At 39.1% G+C, this 25117-nt stretch overlaps 1 protein-coding gene across 5 annotated transcripts in view; it reads right to left on the bottom strand.

Moving 5' to 3' along the window:
• Positions 1-25117, bottom strand: part of FILIP1 (filamin A interacting protein 1) — a 214402-nt gene that overhangs the window by 81254 nt on the left and 108031 nt on the right. The gene's annotated exons all lie outside the window — the stretch shown is intronic.

The following is a 25117-nucleotide window of genomic DNA, read 5'->3' as shown; positions in this document are numbered from 1 at the left end:
GAAAAATGGCAAAATGCCAAATGCCAAATGGTAGCCTAGTGAACAAATGTGGGTCATCCTCTGAGGGCTTCTAGCCTATTGCCACAGAACAGGTGGGAGCAGAGGCAGGAGAGGAAAAAGGCAACTTCGTTTCTTTTTATTTCAATTTTCACCTGACTGGTGAGGGCTGAGAAACATTTTTCCAAAAGAGAAAATATTTCAATCAAAGAAGGTAAGACTACATCATCCAAATAGAATTATAATTGAGGTTTATTTGACTCACATAACATTGAGTTCCTTTATTTGACTCACATAACATTGAGTTCCTTTGGGATTTGTTGTGTGTATTCACATCAGCCCCTGACCGAAGTGAATTCTATATTTATAACATACATTTGGCCAACTTAAAACAAGTAGAGTTCAATTTTTTTTAACAAGAACACAAGAAAATCTCAGCCATTGTGAACCTACAGAGAATGTGATACTGTATATTTACTTTTATAAGTAATCAAGGGTTAGTACTTTAAACATTAAAACTTTTTAATTTTAAGGATTTGGGAATAAGAACATCCTGAAATGACTTATAAAGTCCCTCCCCTCTTAAAAAATATAATGTACATAAGTTAATGCTTTGAGAACTCCTGGTGGTCATCTAAGTATCAATTTTTCTGGTGTACTCAGGATGTATATTGTTATGTGGTACCTTAACCTACTTGCTTTCTATCTTCCTCTTTAAGCAAGTTTCTGATGCATACTTAGAGCCAGTTCTTTGCTTATTTTTACTCCTACTCAAGGGACGCAATGTGGTAGAAAGAGCATGTGCTTGGGATAATTGAGTTAGAAACATGCATCAGCACTACCACTAGTGTGACCTTGAATGAGTGAGGTAGCTTCTCTGACCTCAGTTTCTTCATCTGTAAAATGGGCATAGCAGTAGCTACCTTATAGGTTTTAATTGCTAATGTATAAAGGTACCTGGCAAATGTTATTTGCTCTGTGCTTTGAGAGTCAAATAGATAAATTATGACTCTGCCATTTACTATAGCTCTGTGACCTGGGCTGGTTAGCTCTGAACTTCTGTTTCCCCACCTGCAGAATGAAATATATGTGAAGTGACTAATATGATGCCCAGAATACTGTAGATGGCCAATCAAAGTCCATTTCCTCTTTCTCATAAGAGTGAATTGGCTGATGTGGAATTGCTGGACCTACTGGGCACCCTAATCAAAAGGCTTTCCACAACCTGATTCAGTAAGTCAAAGGCTAAGGTTTTCCTCATCCCTGTTGCTCTCAGTATCCTGTGACTGCCTAAACCAAATCTGAGACTCCTATGCCACAAGCCTAACAGGCACCTGGCAACACACGTTGGCCTGCTCGGTGCTTCTGAGCCTCCTGCACTCTTTTTTGATGTGATTTGAAGGAGCAGTTCCCTCTTTAATTCAAGAATGTGGACCACACTGTTTACTCTAGAATCTGTAGTTTTCATCGCCACTGTCAAAAGATTCTATCGCAGCAGAAATGACTTCCCATTTTTTCCTAAACTTTTCTGAGTATCTATTTAAAACCTGGCTTCAGTAAGAAACAATGTTAGAGAGCACATCTTGTGTGGCACACGTGCTGAAAGCAGGCATTGCCTATAAGTGAAGGTGCAACCGAAGTCAAGCCCTTCGATATAGGAAAATAAAATAAAAATAAGTTCAAAAGAGATTTGTTAATTTTTTAAATTGCATCTTTGATGTTTAATAAAATTTCTATTAGTGCTTCCCCTTGAAATGTCCTTTTTTAAAGAAATGAGATCCCTGAAAAGCCATGAAACTTCTATACTATTTGTTGTTTGCCAACTGCTTTAGGAGCAATATATGGCCTTCTGGTGCCATGTCACAATTTGAAATGCCTAATCTACCCTTTCAAAGAGAACATGTGGTTGATTATATCCACACCTACAGTTATTTTTCTTTTTTACTATATTGTACCAGAGATGGGGCACATTCAAACATTTTTTCAACAAGTAAATCTCATGTGTACTAGTATTGTTACCTGCATGCCAGTGTTAAGGAGCTGTGCGGTGCTCTGTGATTTGAGAATGGGCATGAAGTGTGTACAACTGCCATTTCTGATGCCTGCTTCATCCCTAATTGCTGTGCTCAGCACTTTGTGATTACAATTGGCCTTTTCCTCCCCGAGAGCTCAGTGAGGGCAGAAGCATCTTGCTCTCATTTGTGTTCCTAAACCCTAATACAGTGACTGACACAGGAGGTGCTCAATAAACATTTGTTACATGTATGAATAAAGTGTGTCTGTGTTGTGTGTATGTATTCTACTTATCCAACGACAATTTCCTGTGTTTCCCTTTTCTAAGCATGTACATTTTCTCCTTTGAGGAGAATAGCTTTTTAAAAATCTACCTTCTACCTTTCACTAGAGAAAACTTAGATTCCAAAAGATATTGGCTTATTACTTTCATCAATGTTCATGAAATTCCTGTCAAATTTCCCCATGACTTCAGGTTCCTTATTGTATATGAGGAAAAAATAGAAATGTAATGCAGTTAATTCCCATTACCTGCAATAGTTATTTTCTGTAAAGGTACCAAAAACACTGAATTTGAGAATACTGCATCATTGCTCCTGGGAGAAATAAAGTTCCCACAAGCCTCTCATCATGACATTTTCATCAACTAATCAATACATAACCTCATTTTATGTGTTTTTCTGTTTAAAGACAAGTGAATGAATGAATGAATGAATGAATGAATATACATGGGTGGTTATCTGACTTCTGGGTGAGGGAAACATTTTCCCTGAAATGACAAAAAAGATTATACCTTCTACAAGGAAAATAAATCATAGCCAATTAAATGATAAAATAGAGAGAGGAAAATATTTGTAACAATTATAACAGATATAGAGTAACATAAGGAATTTATGTATATCAGTAAGAAAAACGCTAAGGTTCAATAGAAAAAAGGTATAAATAGACAATTCACTGATATATAAGATGCTCATTAGGAAATAGTTCAACTTAACTAACAACCAAAGAAACATAAATAAAAGCAATAATGAGGTACAATTGCTCACCCCTAAAACAGGACAGAATTTAGAACTATAAGAGTTTGACTAATGGGAATTCTCATAATTTTGTTGGGAAGTCATATGAATTCTGGAAAACAATTTGGCAATAGATGTATATAAGAGACCTTTAAATTATTCATACCTTTTAATTGAGAAGTTTAACAATAAGGACAAAGATTAGTACCAAATAGGTTCATTGCAATGTTGTTTATAACAGTACAAAATTAGAAACAACTTAAATATTCAGTAACAAGGATATATCTGAGTAAAATATAATATTTCCATAGGGTAAAATATTTTATAGACTTTAAAAATTATATTTCAAGGATGTTAAATGATGTGGGAAATGCTTATTAACAAATACATATTCAAATTTGTATGTACACTGTACTTACAATTATGTTTCTTAAAGTTTTTCAGTTTTATTTTCCTAAGGAGATTTTTTAGATATGTTGTTCATAGTGGCCCTTCTTATGCAATTTTAATACCTCAGATATACTGTATATCTGTTTATTTACTGTGATCTTTTTGAGGGTCACAAACCATTGTAACATCTAAAATTTCTTTAACCCCAACTAAGAACCAGTTTTTACACAGGTGGGAACAAAGCACTCTCATTGAGAATGCATGATATAAATAACCTATATTGAATTGGTTTTGCTTTGAAAAATCAGATAAGATATTTTTTAAAGGAGAGTCCTGGAATGGGTAATTTCAACTTAGAAGACTACATCTCTAATGGCAGGATTTCTGGTCCTCTGATACCTGAAATGCTGAAACACTGATCTTTCTATCCTGCCTAAAATTGCGTGTGTAGGTAAGCATCTAATCCAACTAATACGCCTGGTTTTCTACATGTAATATATAAAACAAACCTATTTTGCGGGGAGGACAGAGCTGAATTTATTAACAACCACTACTTACACTGCACCCTATGTGAACAAAATTCTTTTCAGGGGTATTATTTAGTTGATTTCTCAATTCCATTTTATAGATTTTAAAAAAGACTCAAGGAAATTTAATAGCTTGTCCAAGGTCACATGATTCATAGCAAACAGTTATTTGACTTCAAACTATTTCCATTAGCAATTGCTGTGGGGGTCAGTAACGGTTTTCTGTGAAAATATGATATAAGCACAAAGCAAAGGAAGCAATGAAATTTGCTGGGTAATGTTTCCTATACTAACATTCAACCACAAATGGTACTGCCACCAACTGGCCCAATTTCCCCATACAACATAACTTGACTGACTTGCCATGATCTTGCCAACATTTCTTAGCAGTGTCATCTCATTAGTAACTTCCCTAAAAATGCTGCGCTTCTATCTTCAGGCCAGAGCATGTGAGGTGGCGAACCCACTCCTGCAAACTCACTTCTCTGACTCTCCGAGACCCCTTGCCAAGCCACTGCTGCTGGAAGACAGCCCTAGAGCATGACTTCTGCAATGCACTTTGAAGTAGATAAAATATGCACTCATGGACATCTGTCTGTTATTTCCTGCACTCACAGCTTTGTTCTTCTTTATTGCCAGAGAATTCTATGGATGATGTCACTTTTCTCTGAAGAGAACAGGCCATCGGAGCTTTTCACTGACATAATTAATTATCTGTAGCTTGATTGTGAGCCAGAAAATTCTCAAGGCACAGCCCCCAAAAGAATTAACTCTACTGTGCTTGCTATTCTTAAACTTTTAAAGAGACAGGGTACCATATCTCTTTTTCCTCAGACACTGATAATGGTAGTTTTGTTCAGTGATATCAAGTAACAGAAAGTGAACTGGGGCACTATTCTATGATTTCACAAGGAAGACCTTCGCTTCAATGGGCAGCAAACTCTAAAGGTCGCTGCAGATCAAGTAGACAAAGCAGAGCTTTTAGGGCCTAGTCTTAAATGCTATAAGAATGCATCACAATTACTGAATGGGCTCTTTGGGGGATCTTGTGAATCTGCAGCCAGAAAAATGAGATCTCAACTAACGCTAACCATGTTAAATTATCTACAAGGTGAAAAGCTTTAGTCTACCAGCAACAAAAGTCAAAACATGAATATATTTAAATTTTTTTTTAATATATTTAAATTTTATAAGCTATAAGAAATTGCTAGAATGTTAATGATATATTTTGAGAGTTTTCACCTATGTCTTTATACAGGTCTAAAGCAAATTAGCCAGTTCATCAGAAAATGTCACCTTCCACTCTGCTGGGTCTCAAGGTTATGTTAATGAGTTATTATTTCCCTCTTTACAACTGGGGCTCCATGGGAAATGATCGACACTGTGGATGTCTTAAAGCAGAGGAGGGGCTCTGATGGAATCAGGGCACCTGAGCTCTAGGCCTGCTCTTCACTAGGTGAGTGGTAAGTATGATCCAGGAAATCTCTCAGCTTTTTCAAGTCTGGTGGAAATTGCAATACCCTATCTAACATAAAGGATTAACTAAGACTCTAGATTTGAATGTGCATAGAAATATTGTCCACCTCCCCCAAAAGGAATTGCTATTTATGGCTTCTTCTGCTGCTTTGATTCTGGATAAATTTGTTTAAATTGCACTCTCTTTGGAGTAGTTTTGTTGGATAAATTCTCTCTTTAGATCTACTCTGGATATTTTTATAGGTTTAAAATTATAATGTAATAAATCTACACTAATAAAAGAGAAACATGGTAATTGGCGTACGACCGCTACCCTTTTCATTGGCTAATCAGCGAGATATGCAAATTAACTGCCAGCCAAGATGGCGGCCGACAGCCAGGCAGCTTGAAACTAACATGAGGCTTGCTTGCTTCAGTGACGGAGGAAACCAACATTCCCCGCCTGCGGCTGCAGGCCTCTAAACCTGCAGTTTCAAACATTGTAACAAATACCGCCGGACTTCAGCCAGCAGGATGGCAACATTGTAAGCAAAGGCCAGAAACCTACTTTCAGCCGCCTCGGAGCCCCTAAGAGCTGGAGCCAAGCCTCAAGCTAAAGCTGGCCCAGAATAAAAAAAAAAAAGGAAAAAAGGAGCAGTTGGGAACTTCAGTCACCCCCAGCCTGAAAACAGCCCTCAGCCCCTCACCCAGACTGGCCAGGCACCCCAGTGGGGACCCCCACCCTGAAGGGTGTGTGACCAGCTGCAAACAGCCATCATCCCCTCACCCAGGCTGGCCAGGCACCCCAGTGGGGACCCCCACCCTGATCCAGGACACCCTTCAGGGCAAACCAGCCAACCCCCACCCGTGCACCAGGCCTCTACCCTATATAGTAAAAGGGTAATATGCCTCCCAGCACTGGGATCAGCGGATCCGCGAGGCCTCCCGGCACCGGGATCAGTGTGACGGGGGCAGCACCCAAACCCCCTGATCGGCCTGCAGCTCTGTGTGTGACAGGGTGCGGCACCCCAACCCCCCCCCCCCCCGGGCCTTGCTCTGTGTGTGACGGGGTAGAGCCATAACCTCCCCATCAGCCCTGCCCTGAGTGTGACAGTGGCGGCGCCCCAACCCCCTGATCGGCCCTGCTCTGTGGGTGATAGAGGGCGGCGCCCCAGCCCCCTGATCCGCCCTGCTGTGTGTGTGACAGGGGGCGGTGCCCCAACTCCCCTATAGGCCCTACTCTGTGAGTGACAGGGGGGAGCTCCTCAACCCCCTGATGGGCCCTGCTCTGTGCGTGACGGGGGTGGCGCTGCAACCTCCCCATCAACCCTGCCTTGAGTGTGACAGGGGGCGGTGTCCCAACCCCCCAATCGGCCCTACCCTGAGCGTGACTGAGGGTGGCATCACAACCTTCCAATCCGCCCTGCTCTGTGCATGACAGGGGAAGGCGTCCCAACTCCCCAATCGGCCCTGCTCTGAGCCCGACCAGGGGCTGCACCTAGGGATTGGGCCTGCCCTCTGCCACCCGGGAGCAGGCCTAAGCCAGCAGGTCGTTATCTCCCTATGGATCCCAGACTGCGAGAGGGCACAGGCCGGGCTGAGGGACCCCCCCCCCTCCCCCCCGAGTGCACAAATTTTTGTGAACCAGGCCTCTAGTATTGATTATAAAAAAATCAACATTACAGACTCAACATTTTAAAAAGGTGAAAGTATATGCCACATCCTCTCCAAATTCCACTCCCCAGGGCTAATTCTGTTAAAAACTTGAGTGAAAATTTTTCATAAATTTTAATGAACACACACACATGCTCTCTCTTTCTCTCTCTCTCTCTCTCTCTCTCTCTCTCTCTCTCTCTCTCTCTCTCCTCAATATTATTGATAGTAACTAGAAATGTGCAAAGTGCTTTGCAAACATTATTAGATTTAAACCTCATAATAACCTTATCAGATAGGAACTATTATTATTATTACCATTTTGTAGATGAGGGATCTGAAGCAGGCACAAAGAAATTCAGTGATTTGCCCAAAGTAACACAACTAATAAGTGGTGGTGTCAGGATGCAAATCTAGGCAACCAAACCCCAGAACTGGGGTTATACTATGTAAAGTCTCCATATATATGTATTAATATAGAACATCTCAAATACGTACCACTTTATTTTTTATTCAAATGCAATGTAAAGCTCAAGAAGAATGAAATACATTTGAGCTAATGCTAATTTCTCCAGCTCTAAGGATTATGATTTACTTAATTTGTTTTTCAATAAATTGATTGGGTTGCCTCTATTTTTACATGTCTATCTCTCAATTTAGTCTTTTTCTGTTTTCCCATTCTTCTTACTTGAATCTTTAATCCAAATTTAGATAAAAATCTAATACTAAAACAATTTATTTAATTCCAAGGGAAAAATCAAATAATTCTGTGAACTAGAATTTTACAATGTTGAATTTGTTTGAAATAAAGATCTCTACTGTGATTTTCCCTGTAGTGATTAAATAAAATATTTGATTTGTCCTGTTCCCTTCTTTAGATGAAAGTTGAAGGGCATAGCTACTGCTTCTCTTCTCACTGGTACCAGCATACACCATACATGGAGCAATAGTTATCTCCTTCCTTGTTCCTTCCTTCATTTAGCTGCTGTATGTGAAATTGCTATTCTGCTGGTTGTTGTAATGGATCCCAAATGAGTATGACACAATCCTGTACTTATATGACTTTATAATCCAGTAGAAATGAGATTTTGGAAGATAACCCCTGTAGCTATTTGTTCATCAAGCCACCTTTTGGAAGGAAAGATGAGAAAAAAGTCCCAGAGCTTGGAACAGCACAGGGAAGTCATTAACATTAGTTCTAGTCTTTTGACCAACCTAAATGGCTCCAAGCCTTAGTAGAACATATGATTCATGGAATCATAAACAATTAGAGTATGAAATAACTTTAACAACTTAATTTACTGTTAAGGAAACAGAGTTTCAGAAAAGTCAGTAATTTGTCCAAGGGGTAAAACTAATTGGTTGTTGATTATACGTTAGAGCTCAGGTCTCCTGATTCTCAGACCAGAGATCTCTCCATTATACTAAATCACTAGTAGATATATTGCAACAATCCATATGCTAATTAATTAGTTTTTTAAATGTGAAATGAGCAATTTTTATGCCAGGACAATTTTTTTTTTTAAATAAGTATTTGAATGCCATTGGGCATACTTGAAGGAATCCTGACATGTCATTAAATCAATGTCCTAAAAAAGTAATTGACATGTCACTAAAATTCAAATATATTATTTGTAAAAAAAATACATTGTTTGTCTATTAGCAATAGGAATATGGTTGCTGAGCTCAAAATATGTAATTCAATATTTTTACCTCAATATTCAGATCAGTGCATATGTAAAGCATTATTTACAAGCATATTCCCATATGCAGTTCCTGTATTCAACCAAGTTTTTTACAGTCTTCTTGAGGGAAGATGTTGAAAAAACTTGATTTTGTTATAAGCTTATCAGCAACTACTGCCAATAATCAGTCATCATTTAAAGTGGGATCACACTGGTTAAGCAGGTTATATTATCATTGTCTCATTACTTATAGGCCCTGAGGAATTTTTTATGACAGCCTAAGCTTGAACTTTCTCAGAAAGCATGACACTGGTTCTGACTTTTAAAAATCTCTGTTTTACTATCTTGTATAATGTTCCCAGTGCATCAGCTTTTTCATAATAAATGACTAAGAACCACTGGCCAACATTCATATTAATAGCTGGAAACTTTCATGGAAAGTGCTTTCTTGATTATAGTAGAGTCAATAAAATGGCTCATGGTCCCCTTGGTTATTTCAAACTCCTGCTGCTTATTTGAGGTCACCAAGTTGCCAAATATTATTATTTCAGACAATTGATATGCATTGACCTCTACTGAGTTTTTGTGGTTAGGAACCTTAACCGAGCTGTCATTATCTTGCTTCATCACCCACAAGCCAATGGTCAGATGAAAGCGTGGTGAAGATGACTAAATAGAAGAGGCAGGTGGATGAGATCAGACAATCTGTGTTGCCAGATTTCTCAATGCTGAACTCATCATTTTATGTTCAAAAGTGGCTGGTCTTGAATAATATTATGGGAATATCCCTAGATTTCCTTCTAATTTCTCCAGGACCTTCAAGGCCAATCAACATGAAGTCTGAATGCCCTCTTTCTGCGGCCACTCTTCATACATGCTTAATCCCAGGAGCTAATTTAGCAAGGCACCATGGAACTACGGCAACATAGGCTCACTCTTTCCAGCTCAAGTTCTAGTGGCCATGGCACAGATGGTGTCATATTCATGGAGATCATTTCTGAAGACTTACATCCCTAGATGACCTAACCATAGCTAAACCATTTGAAGCATCTCTTCCTGACATGTCTAGCATTCCTTTTTCTAGCTATGGTTCCTAAGGACTCACCAAAGCCATAAATAAAGAAAACAATTGTGTATTCTCAATACTGCAGCTTCTAAAGCAAAGGTACTTGGCACTTCAGTTACAAGTACAAAACCCAGAGAAAACTCGTACCCTTCACCTCCCAAGCTCAAATTGCATTTGGCCCTGTCATCATCTTTCCTAATCCTATATCTCACCCATCCCCATCTCCTGAAATTCTTTCACTGTGCTCTTTGAAACTCACATTCAAATACAAACCCCTTCTAAGATGACAAACTCTTCTGAGAATGTTCCCATCACCCCCTTGCTCTAAGGCAGTGATTTTCAAATTTTACTGAACATTGGAATCATGTAAAACTTTTTAAAAAATACTGAAGCCCACCTCCTACTTCCAGAGGTTGTTATTTGATTGGTCTGGAGTGTGGCCCTAGCATTTGCAGACAACTTTGAGAACCACCTCCCTGACACTCTTCTGAGAACACTGCTGCCCCAAGAGCCCTCCCATTCTCCTTGTGCCAGTGGGCCTGAAGGTGGAGTCGATTTCCACCTTGCTTTGCATCACTGCTTCCAGATCTTTCTCTCTCCCTCTTCCCTAAAATGCCCTAGCTTGGAATCTCATGACAATATCAGTTTGCATCCTTTCATTTTGTAGCCAGGTGCCATTCACATCCCTGGGGTCATTCACTTTTCTTTCTTTCTTGAAGATGTTAACTCCTGGATTGCTATTACTCTCTCTAAATTCTGTCAAATTCCTTGGTGATTTTCACATTTCCTTATATTCTGCTATCATGACCTCCCAATTCCCTGAACTTCTCTCTTGTAATAATTCTGTCCCTCACACTACTTAAGCCTCTCAACTTCTATGGTCATATTATACTCTAGTCCTTGTCATTATTACCAAAAATTGCAACCAACTATAATTTCAATTCTCAACTCTGTCTCCCATATTTCCAGCTCACTCCCTCTAGAACCCCAACTCTAACAACACTTTGATGGCCGCAGAATCTGCAATCCATTGATTTTAGTATGTTTTCATTGGCCTTCACCTTCCCTCTTCCCATGTTCTCATTTTCCTTCTCACCCACCTTCAATTTCAATAACATACACCCTCAATTTCATGTCTTTTCTCTCCCTTGCTTATATTTACTTGGTCAAACCAAAGCCTTGGTTAAATCCAACTATTGGCTAAATCCCATCTCTAATGCTTATACCCACAGGTAAAGAAAACATATCATGACAACTTTAAATTCATGATCACTTTAAATTCATGATCACTAAGCTTAACTGGTTGTTAATGCTACCAATAAATCACACTATATTCTTCTATTCCACTCTCATATACTACTATTTTATAAGTTCTCTGTTATCAAATCTTTCCCACATCTTCCCTCTTGCTATCTAACATTTCCCTTAAGATTAGGAACAAGACAGAGGTGTCCATTTTCACCACTCTTATTCAACACAGTACTAGAAGTCCTAGCCACAGCAATCAGAAGAGAAGAAGAAATAAAAGGTATCCAAATTGGAAAGGAAAAAGAAAAACTGTCATTATTTGCAGATGACATGATACTGTATATAGAGAACCCTAAAGATTCTACCAAAAAACTACTAGAACTAATAAATGAATTCAGTAATGTAGCAGGATACAAAATAAATATTCAGAAATAGATTGCATTTTTATACACCAATAATGAACTAGCAGAAAGAGAAACTAAGAAAATAATCCCATTTACAACTATATGAAAAATAATACCTAAGAATACATTTTAATTAAGGAGGTAAAATACCTGTACTCAGCAAATTATAAGACATGGAAGAAAGAAATTAAAGAAGATAGAAATTGAAAGCATATATCATGCTCATGGATAGAGAGAATCAACACCATTAAAATGTCCATACTACCCAAAGCAATCTACATATTCAATTCAATTCCTATAAAAATACCAATGGCATAGTTCACAGAACTAGAATAAATAATCCAAAAATTTCTTTGGAATCACAAAAGACCTGAATAGCCACAGCAGTCTTGAGAAAGAACAAAGTTGGAGATACCATATTACTTGATATCAAACCATACCACATGGCTATAGTAATCAAACAGCATGGTACTGTCATAAAAACAGATATATAGATCAATGAAAAAAATAGAGATCTCACACCTATGTGGTCAATTAATATTTGACAAAGGAGGCAAGAACACAAGATGGAGGATAGGCAGTCTATTCAGTAAGTAGTATTGGGAAAACTGAACAGACACTTGCAAAAAAATGAAACTAGACCACCTTCTTACACTGTATACAAGAATGAACTAAAAATGGATTAAAGATTAAATGTAAGATTTGACACCATAAAATTCCTAGAAGGTAACATAGATAATAAAATCTCTAACATTTCTCTTAGCAATATTTTTTCTGATATACCTCCTCAAGCAAGGAAAACAAAGGGGAAAAACAAATAGGACTACATCAAACTAAAAAGTTTTGGCACAGCAAAAAATACCATCAAAAAAACAACCAACTGAATGAGAGAAGATATTTGGCAATTATACATTTGATAAGGGATTAATATGCAAAATTTATTTTTAAAAAAACCTCATACAACTCAAAACAAAACAAACAAAACCCCCCAAACAATCCAATTTTTAAAATGGGCAGAATATCAGTAGACTAATGGATAAAAAAGCCATGGGACATTTACACCATGGAATACTATGCAGCTGTAAAAAAGAGGGATCTCTTACCCTTTGGGACAGCATGGATGGATCTGGAAAATAGCATGCTAAGTGAAATAAGCCAATCTGAGAAAGACAAATATAGCATTGCCGGGGTCCAACCCCAGCGGGTCCAGGGGTCCCCAAAGGTGTGGACGGAGTTGGCGAAGAAGGAATGACAGGGAGACAGCGTTCAGTTGATCAGCAGCCTAGCCAGGATCTCCAGCCAGGATCTCCAGCCAAGTTCTGGTCTGGATCTCCAGAGAGGTTCTTGTTAGGATCTCCAGTCAGGTTCTGTGTCCATGTTCTCTTGCTAGGTTCTCCAGGTTCTCCAGCCAGGTTCTGTAGCCATGTTCCCTCGCTAGGTTCTCCAGCCAGGTTCTGTCCAGGTTCTCCAGCCAGGTTCAGTCAGGTTCTCTTGCCAATTTCTGTAGTCAGGTTCAGTCCAGGATCTTTTGCCATGTTCTCTCCAGCGAAGTTCTTCTGTCTTCTAAGTTCTGTGTAAGTTCTGTCTTCTGAATTCTGTCTGTTGTTGTCTTGTTGCATCTGTATTTATACCAGTTGATTCCAATCCTATCAATCTCTATTCCAAAGGTTAGGGCGTTTCTTATCTCCATTCCAGGGAGTAAAGATTATGTAGCTTAAGCATGATTGTTCGGAGTTAAAATGATTAATTACCTGCCTGGCACTTAGTTAAGAGGTTTTATTCCCTCCCTAACTTCAGGGGAAAATCCCTACCTGGGGATTCAACCTTTGTTGGAGAGGTGACCTTGGTTAAAACACAGCGCCAAGAAGGTGAGCAAACATATTAAGAACGGTATGCCATATATGCCAGGTCCCTTGAAACAGCAAGGATGGACCGGCTCCCGGCATAACATGATCTCACTTATTTGTGGGATCTAATGAACAGAATGAATTGACCAACAAAGTAAGACCCAAAGCCTGGAGGCATGGAACAGACTGACATACCTCAAGTGGGGCTGGGGGGACAAGAAGAGATAAACCAAAGAACTTATATACTTATATGCACAGCCCATGGACATGGGCAATAGGGTAGTGAAGACATGGGGGTGGGGGCAGGGGGTTAAAGGGGGAGAAAGGGGAGGTATCTGTAATGCTATCAATAATAAAAAGTGTATATTTTTTTAAATGGGCAGAAGCACTGGCTGAATAACTCGGTTGATTAAAACATCATCTCAATATGCAAAGGTTGTGGATTCAATCCCTGGTCAGGGCACATACAAGAATCAGCCAATTAATGCATAAATGGGTGGAACAACAGATCTCTCCCTCTAAAAATCAATAAATAAAAATTAACAAAAATTTGAATAAATGGGTAGAGGACCTGAATAGACACTTTTCCAAACAGGACATACAGATGGCCAATCTATAAACATAAGAAAGGACGTTTAATGTCACTAATCATCAGAGAAATGCAAATTAAAACCACAATGGCATATTACCTCACACCTGTAGGAATGGCTATTATCAATAAATCAATAAACAACAAGTGTTGGTGAGGATGTGGAAAGAAGACAACCTTTGTGTACTGTTGGTGGAAATGCAGGTTGGTGCAGCCACTGTGCAAAACAGTATAGACTATAGAGGGTCCTCAAAAAATTAAAAATGGAACTGCCTTATGACCCAGCGATTCCACTTCTGGGGATTTATCCAAAGAAACCCAAAACACTGATTCAAAAGAATAAATGCACCCTTCTGTTCATTGCAGTGTTATTTACAATAGCCAAGATCTGGAAGCCACTCAAGTGCCCATCAATAGACCAGTGGATAAAAAAGCAGTGCCACATATATATGCAATGGAATATCACTCAGCTATTAAGAAAAAGAATGAAATCTTACTATTTGCAACAGCATGGATGGACCTACAGTATTATGCTAAGTGATAGAACTCAGTCAGAGAAAGACAAATACCATATAATTTCACTTACATGTGGAATCTAAAAAGCAAAATAACGAACGAACAAAACAGAAACAGACTCATAGACACCGAGGACAGACTGATGGTTGCCAGATGAGAGAGGGATTGGGGGGCTGGGTGAAAAGGTGAAGGGATTAAGAAGGACAGATTAGAAGTTACAAAATAGCCACAGGGATGTGAAGTACAGCATATGGAAAATAGTCAATACTATTGTAATCACAAGGCATATTTGAGGTCTGAAAAGACCAATTTCAGAACAGTGTTTCTAATATGCTCTATTTGTGTGAAATATATTTTTTTACATATTTTTTCTAACTTTTCAACCATATGTGTGAATTAGCCATTCAAATTTTTATGTAAAACATTTGTAAGTTTTTACTAGACATTGTGATAATCATTTTACAATACATACAATTATTGAATCATTACATTGTACACCTGAAATTAATGTTACTAGTACATGTCAATTATACCACAATAATAAAAAACATAAAAGATAATGAAACTGTTGTTTTAAATCACATAAAAAATAGTTTTAACATTACATTTTTTTAAAATATATCAACATTACGCCTATAATTATGTTTTCATGTTTGGACTCAGGTTTATCCATACACTTGCCTTGCCTTATAATTACAACAGGATTTCTGAGTGTGTAATTACAATAATACTCCACCTTGGAACAGATGCAGGAATGATACTCTATCAAAATATAAAACCACCTGGACAGGACGGAAGTCCTCTAACATGAACTCCTCGAGCAAACGCGTGAGCAGGTCATGACAGGTAATGGAAAAAGCTCTTAAGCACGAGCCCAACAGTAGGTGTTTGCAAGAAGAATTGCCTCCCTGCCTAATGACCTTCACCTGAGGTAGAAGCAGCATTAAAAATAAAGTAGGACGGAAGTCAGTCAATACAATCAGGGCACGTATGAGAATCAGCCCACCTTGAACGTGTGGAATATCAGGGCCTTTTGTTTCAACTCATTTGCATAATACATAATGAAAGAGAATGCACGCCCCCTCCCTGTACGAAGAGGCTCTCAACACCATTTAAGGCAGGAAATGTTCAGGAGATTGCAGGCAAGCCAGGCTGACAGATGAGGCTGCAGAGGTGAGCAGCTGCCAATCCATAAAAGCCTCTCAGAGCCACAGGGAGCCTCTGCGTGTTCTAAGCAGAGGAAAGACTTGGTCAATGTGCATTTCAAAAAGCTAACTCTTGCTTTGATAGGGAGCATGACTGGTAACAAGACTGTGGGAAGGGCATACCAGGTAGGAGGCTATTGCAAGAAAGCATGTGAAAGGCGGTAAGGATGCCTGACGTGCGGCAGTGACAGTGGAGATCATATCTCCTTCGTTATTTGAGGTCAGGGACTCTGGGCTTATTGCCCCCTTGCATTCTCTCCACTCACTAGCTGGCATTCCATAACTGCCTGCCAATTATTCCCTTGTCAATGAAACAAACTGTCATATGGCAGAAAATCAATAGGAATGACCAGGTTGTTGATCCCCTCTCCGCGGTAGTTAAACAACAGTGATATCTGTGAAGATCATTACAACGAGGCAGTGAAACTGAGGGGGTGAGGGGGATACACATGGGACCTTACAACCAACCACCTGCATCTTGTCTCAGAGAGGAAGCCTACAGCCTACATCCCCTCCCCCTTAAGCAATTACAGCTCCGGAGAGAAGGAAATGAATGTTCAGAGTTTCCTGTGCTTAACTCTTCAGAGACCCTGGAAGTGTCTCCTGCTCAGAATATGTAAGTCTCTTTTCAGGAGCGGTCTTTGCCCAGGTATTTTGCAGTCAGCATACCTGGCACTTCAAGGCTGACATGTTATGCCACAACCGCCTATAAACAAGTCATGTCAGATATTGCAAAGAGAACAAATATACAGGGCTTAAGTTCTGTATGCAACTGTGATCTTATCTGAGGTCAAATGACTGTCTTTGTCAATTCAAAGCCAAGAATTTACATTCCATTAAAGAAAAGAAAAAAATAAGTGTGCACATTCTGATTGTTTCAGAACACAGTTCATCTTACACTTGTTTTCAGGTTTTAAAAAAGTTTGCTAATTCAAAAAATCGTGTGTGTGTGTGTGTATATATATATATATATATATATATATATACATATTTATATGTGTATTATATATATTATACACATATATACATCCACACACACATATAACACATATAAAAAAATTTTCACCATTGCAAGGGCTATAATATGTTGATACAGGACAGACCCATTTACATTTAAAAAACAGTAACACCACTACTCAAGGGAGACTCATTTTCATTGGTGCAAGTGTTGCTTTTCAGCCCTTGAGACCATTTCCTACATCTGCTTAGGAGCATACAAACCTTTGGTTTATCGCTGATTTACCTCATAAATCAGCTATTCCCCATAGAACCATGGACTTGCAAATGTGTTTTCATTATTACTACTTTTAAAAGGCAGGGGGAGAGGAGGGTCTGCTAAAATTTGTGCACATTGTTTCTGGTTTCCTTTCAGACTCTTGATCAGGAAATGTTTAACGTGGGACTAAGTATTGCTAGAGATTAATGGCTGCTGTTCAGAAAGGTCCATAGAAGTTCTTTCCTGCCAATACAAACATATACATTGTTGAGGAACAAGACTGTGTCCACAGATAGCATTACATGTTAGCTAAACAGACCCAACTGACAATGGTCTTTGTGAATCAAAGTTTACATCCTTTCTTTCGATTATGTACTACTATCACAGGAAAATAATTTCAACAATCTTCACCAGTGCCCTGCTTTCTCTTTTAAATATAGATGGTTTGGATAAAGATATTTCTTTGTTGACAGCCATGTAACATGACTCTCTTTAAGCTCTCTCTCTTTTAAAATTTTTTTTTAATATGTAAGAGAGAGAGAGGAAGAGAGAGAGACATTGATTTTGTCGTTCCACTTATTTATCATTCATTGGTTAATTCTTTGTATGTGTCCTGACCAGGACAGAACCCACAATCTTGGCATATCAGGACAACGCTCTAACCAACTGATCTACCCAGCCAGGTTCCCTTTGAGCGCTCTATATGTTTTGAGTCTGGTCTATGATTGGTTGATGTGATGCTCATTAGGTCAGATTTCAAATGCCACCTGGACCAGTTAGCTTTGCAAAGAAAATAATCTACACATTATCTGCACTTGTAACCCCATCTGCAAACCTGAGGTCACAGGTCCCACAAGGTGAACAAACCCTCATCACCACTGTACCAGGGAAGGTCTCCTGAAGGTCACTGGGGCCAAAACAAGGGAAGATCATGAGGAAGGAAGCACCTAAAAAGAGGGCCATTCTTTATCTACTAAGTCTTTGCCCAGTGACTTTCAGGAGTGTCATTGAACTGTTCCGAAAATAACGAAGAGGTTAAAGGCTGGCCCTGGAATTTGTAAACATTGTCAAGTTGCTAGCAGTTATAAACAGTGCTGCTACAGTGACATCATCAATTTAAACTCACCATGGTCTAAGCATGCAGTTCTGCATTTTACTCTTAAAATACACGTAATAACTATCAAAATGTGGTATATGAGTAGCGTAAACCAGAAAGATGCACCTGCCTTAGCTGAAGCTGAATCTCCCTGCCTCTTCCTGCTAGCTCCTCCATGATCTTTATCTCCAGCTTGTCAGGGCCCTCAAACTCTCTACATAAAAGGAGCGAGATTGATCAAAACTCCTAGGGTTCTTTAGACATGGAATTATTGTCATCAAGGTCTCTGTTTCCCAGGGAATTGGGACATTAAATATTTAGGACATTTTTCCTAATCTTCTCCTGACTATATGCCTACTCCCCCTCTCTCCTTCCATCCTATTCAGATACCTATATCCTCACATAGGTAAATTCTTCTCCACCATTTTCTACATTGTTTGACTATTTTTTAAAATATATTTTTTTGATTTCAGAGAGCGAGGGAGAGGGAGAGGGAGATAGAAACATCAATGATCAGAGAGAATCATTGATCAGCTGCCTCCTGCATGTCCCCTACTGGGGATTGGGTCTACAACCCAGGCATGTGCCCTGACGGGGAATCAAACTGTGACCTCCTGGTTCATAGGTTGATGCTCAACCACTGAGCCAAACCGGCCGGGCTTGTTTGACTATCTTTAATAAAATTTCTATTTGTCCGTGTCTTTCTTTTTAAGAACTATTTTAAATTACAAACTCCTAGAACACAGACCAGATGGATGCTCTTTGAAAATTACTCTGTAATTCCATTTGGTTAATATAAAATTTTTTAAAAATAATAAATAAACAGAAAGTGGATCACTGTTTAAATTTTTCCTAAAAGTGTTGCATGTTGAATCCAGAAACTGGCTTGGCAGAACCTTCATCCTAGTGACCAAGAGTGAGGATGTTCCAAGGAAACATCAGGTGATGATACACATCCTGGCTTTGCCTGTTACCTTACCCCTTGCACCACTTTACGTATTTTCTCATTGGATGTGTTAGGCCAAGATTAGTGGCAGAGCTATCTCTCAACCAGGGACTAGATGGTACCTGCCCTGAAGACAGTTATTATAATCTCTTTATTGCGGGTGAAATGATAGAATGTCTGGAATTTTCTTTAAAATGCTCTGGCCTCAGCAAAATCTCAGACATATGCTGAAGCAATATCTTCACCAATACAGCTCCTAGGGCAATGGAAACTAATGAGAAAATAAACAAATGGGACTACATCAAAATAAAAAGCTTTTGCACAGCAAAAGAAACCATCAACAAAACAACAAGAAAGCCCACTGATGGGAGAACATATTTGCCAATGTTATCACCGATAAGGGTTTAATCTCCAACATTTACAGGGAACATACAACTTAACAAAAGGAAGATAAACAACCCAATCAAAAAATGGGCAACAGACCTAAATAGGTACTTTTTGAAAGAAGACAGAAGAAAGGCCAAGAGACATATGAAAACATGCTCAAAGTCACTAATCATCTGAGAGATGCAAATCAAAACGACAATGAGGTACCATCTCACACCTGTCAGACTGGCTATCATCAACAAATCAACAAATGACAAGTGCTGGTGAGGATGTGGAGAAAAAGGAACCCTCGTGCACTGTTGGTGGGAATGCAGACTGGTGCAGCCACTATGGAAGACAGTATGGAGTTTCCTCAAAAAGTTAAAAATGGAACTTCCATTTGACCCAGTGATCCCACTTCTAGGAATATATCCCCCAAAAAACAGAAACACCAATCAGAAAGGATATATGCACCCCTATGTTCATAGCAGCACAATTCACCATAGCTAAGTTTTGGAAACAGCCTAAGTGCCCATCAGTAGATGAATGGATTAGAAAACTGTGGTCCATCTACACAGTGGAATACTATGCTGTGGTAAAAAAAAAGGAGTTCTTACTATTTGCAACAGCATGGATGGAGCTGGAGAGCATTATGCTAAGTGAAATAAGCCAGTCAGAGAAAGATAAATATCACATGATCTCACTCATTTATGGAATATAATGAACAACATAAACTGATGAACGAAAACAGATCCAGAGACAGAGAAACATCGATCAGACCGTCAAACCTCAGAGGGAAGGTAGGGGAGGGTGTGGGTAAGGGGGAGAGATCAACCAAAGGACTTACACACATGCATATAGGGCTAACCAATGGACACAGACAACAGGGGGGTGAGGGCATGAGTGGGGGGGATGGAGGGGTACTGTGGGGATAAGTACACATATATAATAACTTAATCAATAAAGAAATTTAAAAATAATAAAATAAAATAAAATGCTCTGGCCTCTCCTCTCCTACTATTCCTTCAGATCCAGCCCTGCCACCCTTCTCTACCTACAGACTTCTCAAAAGTGAAGTCTGGCCAAGCTTCTGGACACCAGCCATCTGTTATTAGCACTATTCCTTTGACACTTCAGCTTTTAAATGTCAGCTCAATAAATGACATGTTCTCACTTTTCACCCGCCAGCTTTGCAGCAGCTCTGAGGACTGGAAATGTCCCTTCCTGAGACTCTCTCCTCCCTGGACCCCTGACACATCACGGCTCTGATCTCTTTCCCTTTCTCTTTAACCATGTCCTCTCTTCCTCTTTGGCCATTTCTTTTCTCCCCTCCCACCCTTCACCATGGGTGTTTTCTAAGGGTCTATGTTCAGACTTGACTTTTTCCTTTTATTCTCTATCTTTCAGATGAGTACCATGTTTGTTTCTCTATCTCTGTGTTGTTGGTTTGGTAGTCACTAGCCACGTGTGGCTATTTAAATTTAAGTTACCTATCATTAAAATTTTAAATTCAGCTCCTCAGCCATATTAGCCATATTTCACATGCTCACACGTCCTACGCAGCTACTGGCTGCCGTGTAGGACAGCACAGATGTATAACATTTCTTTCTTCATAGAAAGTTGCTTGGGATACCACAGGTCTGGATCTTACTTCTCCAAGTCCTTCTGAAATCACAAATGCTTCATGCCTCAATTATACTCCATTTAACAAACATTTCTCATAACAGTTATCGGTACAACCCCTAATTTTACATAAAAATGGTTCCATGTAACAAGAGCACATGCCCCCCAAAATTGGGAAACATTTATACAGGTAAGTTGGATATTTAGATATAGTTTTGTTTACTAAAATAATAAAGATCATTTTCACTAAACAAAAAATACAGGTTACAGTCATGGGGGGGGCAGTAATCTCCATCTTTCACATAGTACCTATATAAGTATTTTCCATTATTCAGGGATTCATAAAATAATAAGTAGATTTATTTTATGGAACATTCTTTATTAATATATGTTTTTAAATTTCTCAATAAAACCAAGATTCTCCCCTGTAGTGCCAATGGTACATTATCCTCACTGCGGAGAAGCCAACTTTCTGGTTCTATTAGGAGCACTAAAAATATTCTTCCTGATCAATGACACCAAAGCTCTTTGCCAAAACAATGACAATACTACCAGACACATGGGATTCTGAAGCATCAGATTCAACAACAAATAAGATCTGGTCCTGATTTTGACCAGAAAGCAACCTGTCTCTTTGCTGCTTCCTAAACTTAGCAAAGACATACCATTCTCAGCACGCTGACCATTTTGGGTGGTGTGAGGTTTCACTGGGCAGCCTCGCTCAGGGTGACCTCAGCCTGAGATTCTAAAGATGGAGCGTATTAAGTGCAGGTGAGTCATCAATTTTAAAAGCCATAGAGAGTAGCTAAAAGTCTCATTCTTCAGAAGTACAGAGAGTCACAGAGCCTTGCCATGTGACAAACAGAACTCACTTTGGAAAAGAAAAAGCCATTTCTAAAGAAAAAAAATAAAGATAAATGGCAGCCCTGTAGTATAAGCCTACTGTGCTTGATTGTACCAGGGAATTCCATCTGAACTGATTGTCACCGTCTCCAATGGAGGATTTTTTTCATTTTTAAAAAAATTTAATGTATTGGGGTGACAATGGTTAACGAAATTATAGAGGTGTCAGGCGTACAATCCTGTAACACATCATCTGTAATATGTATTTCATGTTCACCACCCCAAGTCAAGTTTCCTTCCATCACCCTTTACCCTCTCCTACCTCCTCCCAACTCCCTTTCCCTTAGGTAATCACTATACTGTTGTCTGTCTATGAGGTTTTTTCTTGTGTGTGTGTTTGGTTTTTGCTTAATCCCTTCACCTTTTTCACCCAGCCCCCCTACCTCCTACCCTCTGACAGTTCTCAGTCTGTTCTCTATATCTATGAGTCTGTTTCTATTTTGTTAGTTTATTTTGTTCATTAGATTCCACATGTAAGTGAAATCATATGGTATTTATCTTTCTCTGACTGGTTTATTTCACTTAGCATAATACTCTCCAGGTATATCCATACTATCCCAAAAGATAAGATTTCCTTTGGGCTGAGTAGTATTCCAATGTGTAAATGTACCATGGCTTTCTTTTCCACTCATCATGGCATCTGTTGTTAAAAGTGACAGAAAAGCCCTGGCCGGTTTGGCTAGACTGAGCGTCGACCTGTGGACTGAAGGGTCCCAGGTTCAATTCTAGTCAAGGGCATATGCCTGGGTTGTGGGCTCGATCCCCAGTGTGGGGCATGCAGGAGGTAGCCAATCATGATTCTCTCTTATCATTGATGTTTCTCTCTCTCCCTCCCCCTTCCTCTCTGAAATCAATAAAAATATATTTTTGAAAAATGACAGAAAAGCAGAATCATAGCAGTGTATTAGGAATATCATTGTAAATATTTGAGACCATTATTATTAATTCAATAGCATTATATATACTATACCATGATACTTTTACTTTATATAGTTCAAAGTCTTTTGCAGACATTAAGAATGTCATGTTAAGGAATTCTAAAGAAGAACTTTTATAGCTAAAGGGGTGGGTGTCATCAGTTAATAAATAGCTTTTTCAGACCAGTCTGAGCAATTTAAATTTCAATCAGAGAGGGTCTAGAGACCTCTATTAAATTCCTAGGAACAGAATGACATGATCAGAGAAACACTTCAAAAAAGTATTCTGGAAGCAGTTATCTACTAACCTTCTGGTCCTCAGCCCTCAGATTTATTAAATGAAACAGACTTGCTCTCAGCTCCAAGTCCTACCATCATCCTCCGAAGCTTCAATATTCATATGGGAGATTTAGCCAATATCTTCACTTTACCACTCCTCTATCTCATTAATTCTATTTGCTTCACTTATACTCCCAGGACCGCACCTAAGACCTTGCATTAGTTAAAACTGCAGCACACAGACAATGAAACGTGCAAATAGCCCAGATTCAAGTTTCTCCAGCCCTTTCGTGTCCCCCCCCCCCCCCCGCCCCCCGCCATGGCCCTGCTCATTCCTCCCTATATCTCTTCCTTGCTGGGCATTGTCTCCATTTCTTTCACTTGTGCCACTTGAACAACTGCAACCCTAGAGTTAGTGCTACATAATATACCTAAACAGACTGTGCCACTGCAAACACATGGTTCTCTGCTAGCTGAATCCTAAATTCCACTCCCAACGCTCCTATTTATCCACAATCACCTTCCCCTAGCATTCCCCCCAGCAGTACCTCAGAATTATCAGCATATCAGAATTACTTGGCCCAGGTCTCATTTTCAGCAGAACATAACTTTGTCTTTTTCTTGCTGAGAAAACTGAAGCTTTAGGGAGATTTCCTTCAACTGCCCACTGCTCCGCTATAAACATTATCTTCATCCCCACCCATTCTTTCTCCTTCTCTCTGTCACAGAAGATGAAGGGTCTCCCTTCTTTTCAAGGGCAAACCCAAGGTCATCCCCCAAACCATACCTTTGGTTCCCTCCTGCCTTCCCCAAGACTCTGCTTGATCAAAAACCTTTGCTCTTTCTTCTGTCCTTGACTCTGCTCCTTTCGGGTCCTATAACCCCTTAACCTATAAACACAGTAAAGTCTCTTTCATTTTTCAAAACCCTCCCTTGACCTGAGTTTCCCTCTAGCTACCATCCTATCTTTGTCCTCCTTTCTTATCCAAAGCTCTCCAAACAGCATCTGTAAAATAATTATCATAACAACCCACTATTATACAGACAGGAGCTAAATCAAGACTCGAAGTCAACACTAATAAGGTCAATTACCAAACCTTTGGGTTCTACACTTCCCCACAGGACTTGGCATTCAAGACACAGTTTTAGCCTTTTACTTTTTAATAATCCCATGTTTCACTTAACACTCAAAGGAGAGGAAAGCAACATGGTGATTTCAAAGCAGGAGGTCAACAAATGTGTACTAAGGGCATACTCCATGCCAAACAATTTATTGCTATGTTTAAAAACATAAGGGAGGGGAGATATTTGGCTATGTCTTAAAAAGCAAACAAAAACAACAACAACAACAACAACAAAAACAACACAGAAAATCTGAATAACTCTTTAAAAAAAATTTTTTTCTAAATTCCTGGATTTTCAACAGAAACATGTTACTCTAATTCTCTAACTTCCCTTCATTTCTCAACCCAGTGAAAATAAGCTTAAATTCATTGAAATTGCTCTGGCAAATGTTCCCAATGACCTTCAGATTCACAAACCCTATGATAACCCTTCAGTCATATCTAACTGAAACTTTCTGCTGATATGCCTGACACACCCCTCTCTTCTTCTTGACAATCTTGACTCTCTTGGCTTCTGCATCATTCCACTCCCTTGGGATCCTCATACCTTCTAACTATTATTTTTTAGATGTCTTGTATATAGTCTCCAAATGGTGGTATAGTTTACTTCCAACAAATACTTCTCCACTGAGTCAAATTGTTCACTGATGAACATGACCTATACTTTCTCACATACTCTGTGTTTGATTCTGCTCATGTTGCCCCTATGCTAATCTCTACCCATCCAAACCTAACAAATTCTTCAAGTACCAATTCTTCAATGAAGCTTTTACTCATTTCTTGAAATTTTCATAATCTTTCCCTCCTTTGTACTCCCATAATTTGCATTTCAATTACCCCATAGAATATTCATTCCTATACATTCTCATCTATCCTATTCAGGTCATAAACTCTTTCTTTATGACTGCTGTAATAACCAGTGCCTAAAGCCATGCTTGGCACATAGTAGGAACTCATCAAATCTTAGCTTTGAGTATTATTATTATTCACTTTTGCATTCCTCAGACTTCTAGCACAGGATATTTTGTAAACACTG

Source organism: Myotis daubentonii, chromosome 6, assembly GCF_963259705.1.
Source record: "Myotis daubentonii chromosome 6, mMyoDau2.1, whole genome shotgun sequence".
Classification (NCBI taxonomy): Eukaryota; Metazoa; Chordata; class Mammalia; order Chiroptera; family Vespertilionidae; genus Myotis; species Myotis daubentonii.
Note: the sequence above shows the minus strand (reverse complement) of the source record. Positions and strands in the feature narration are given on the sequence as shown.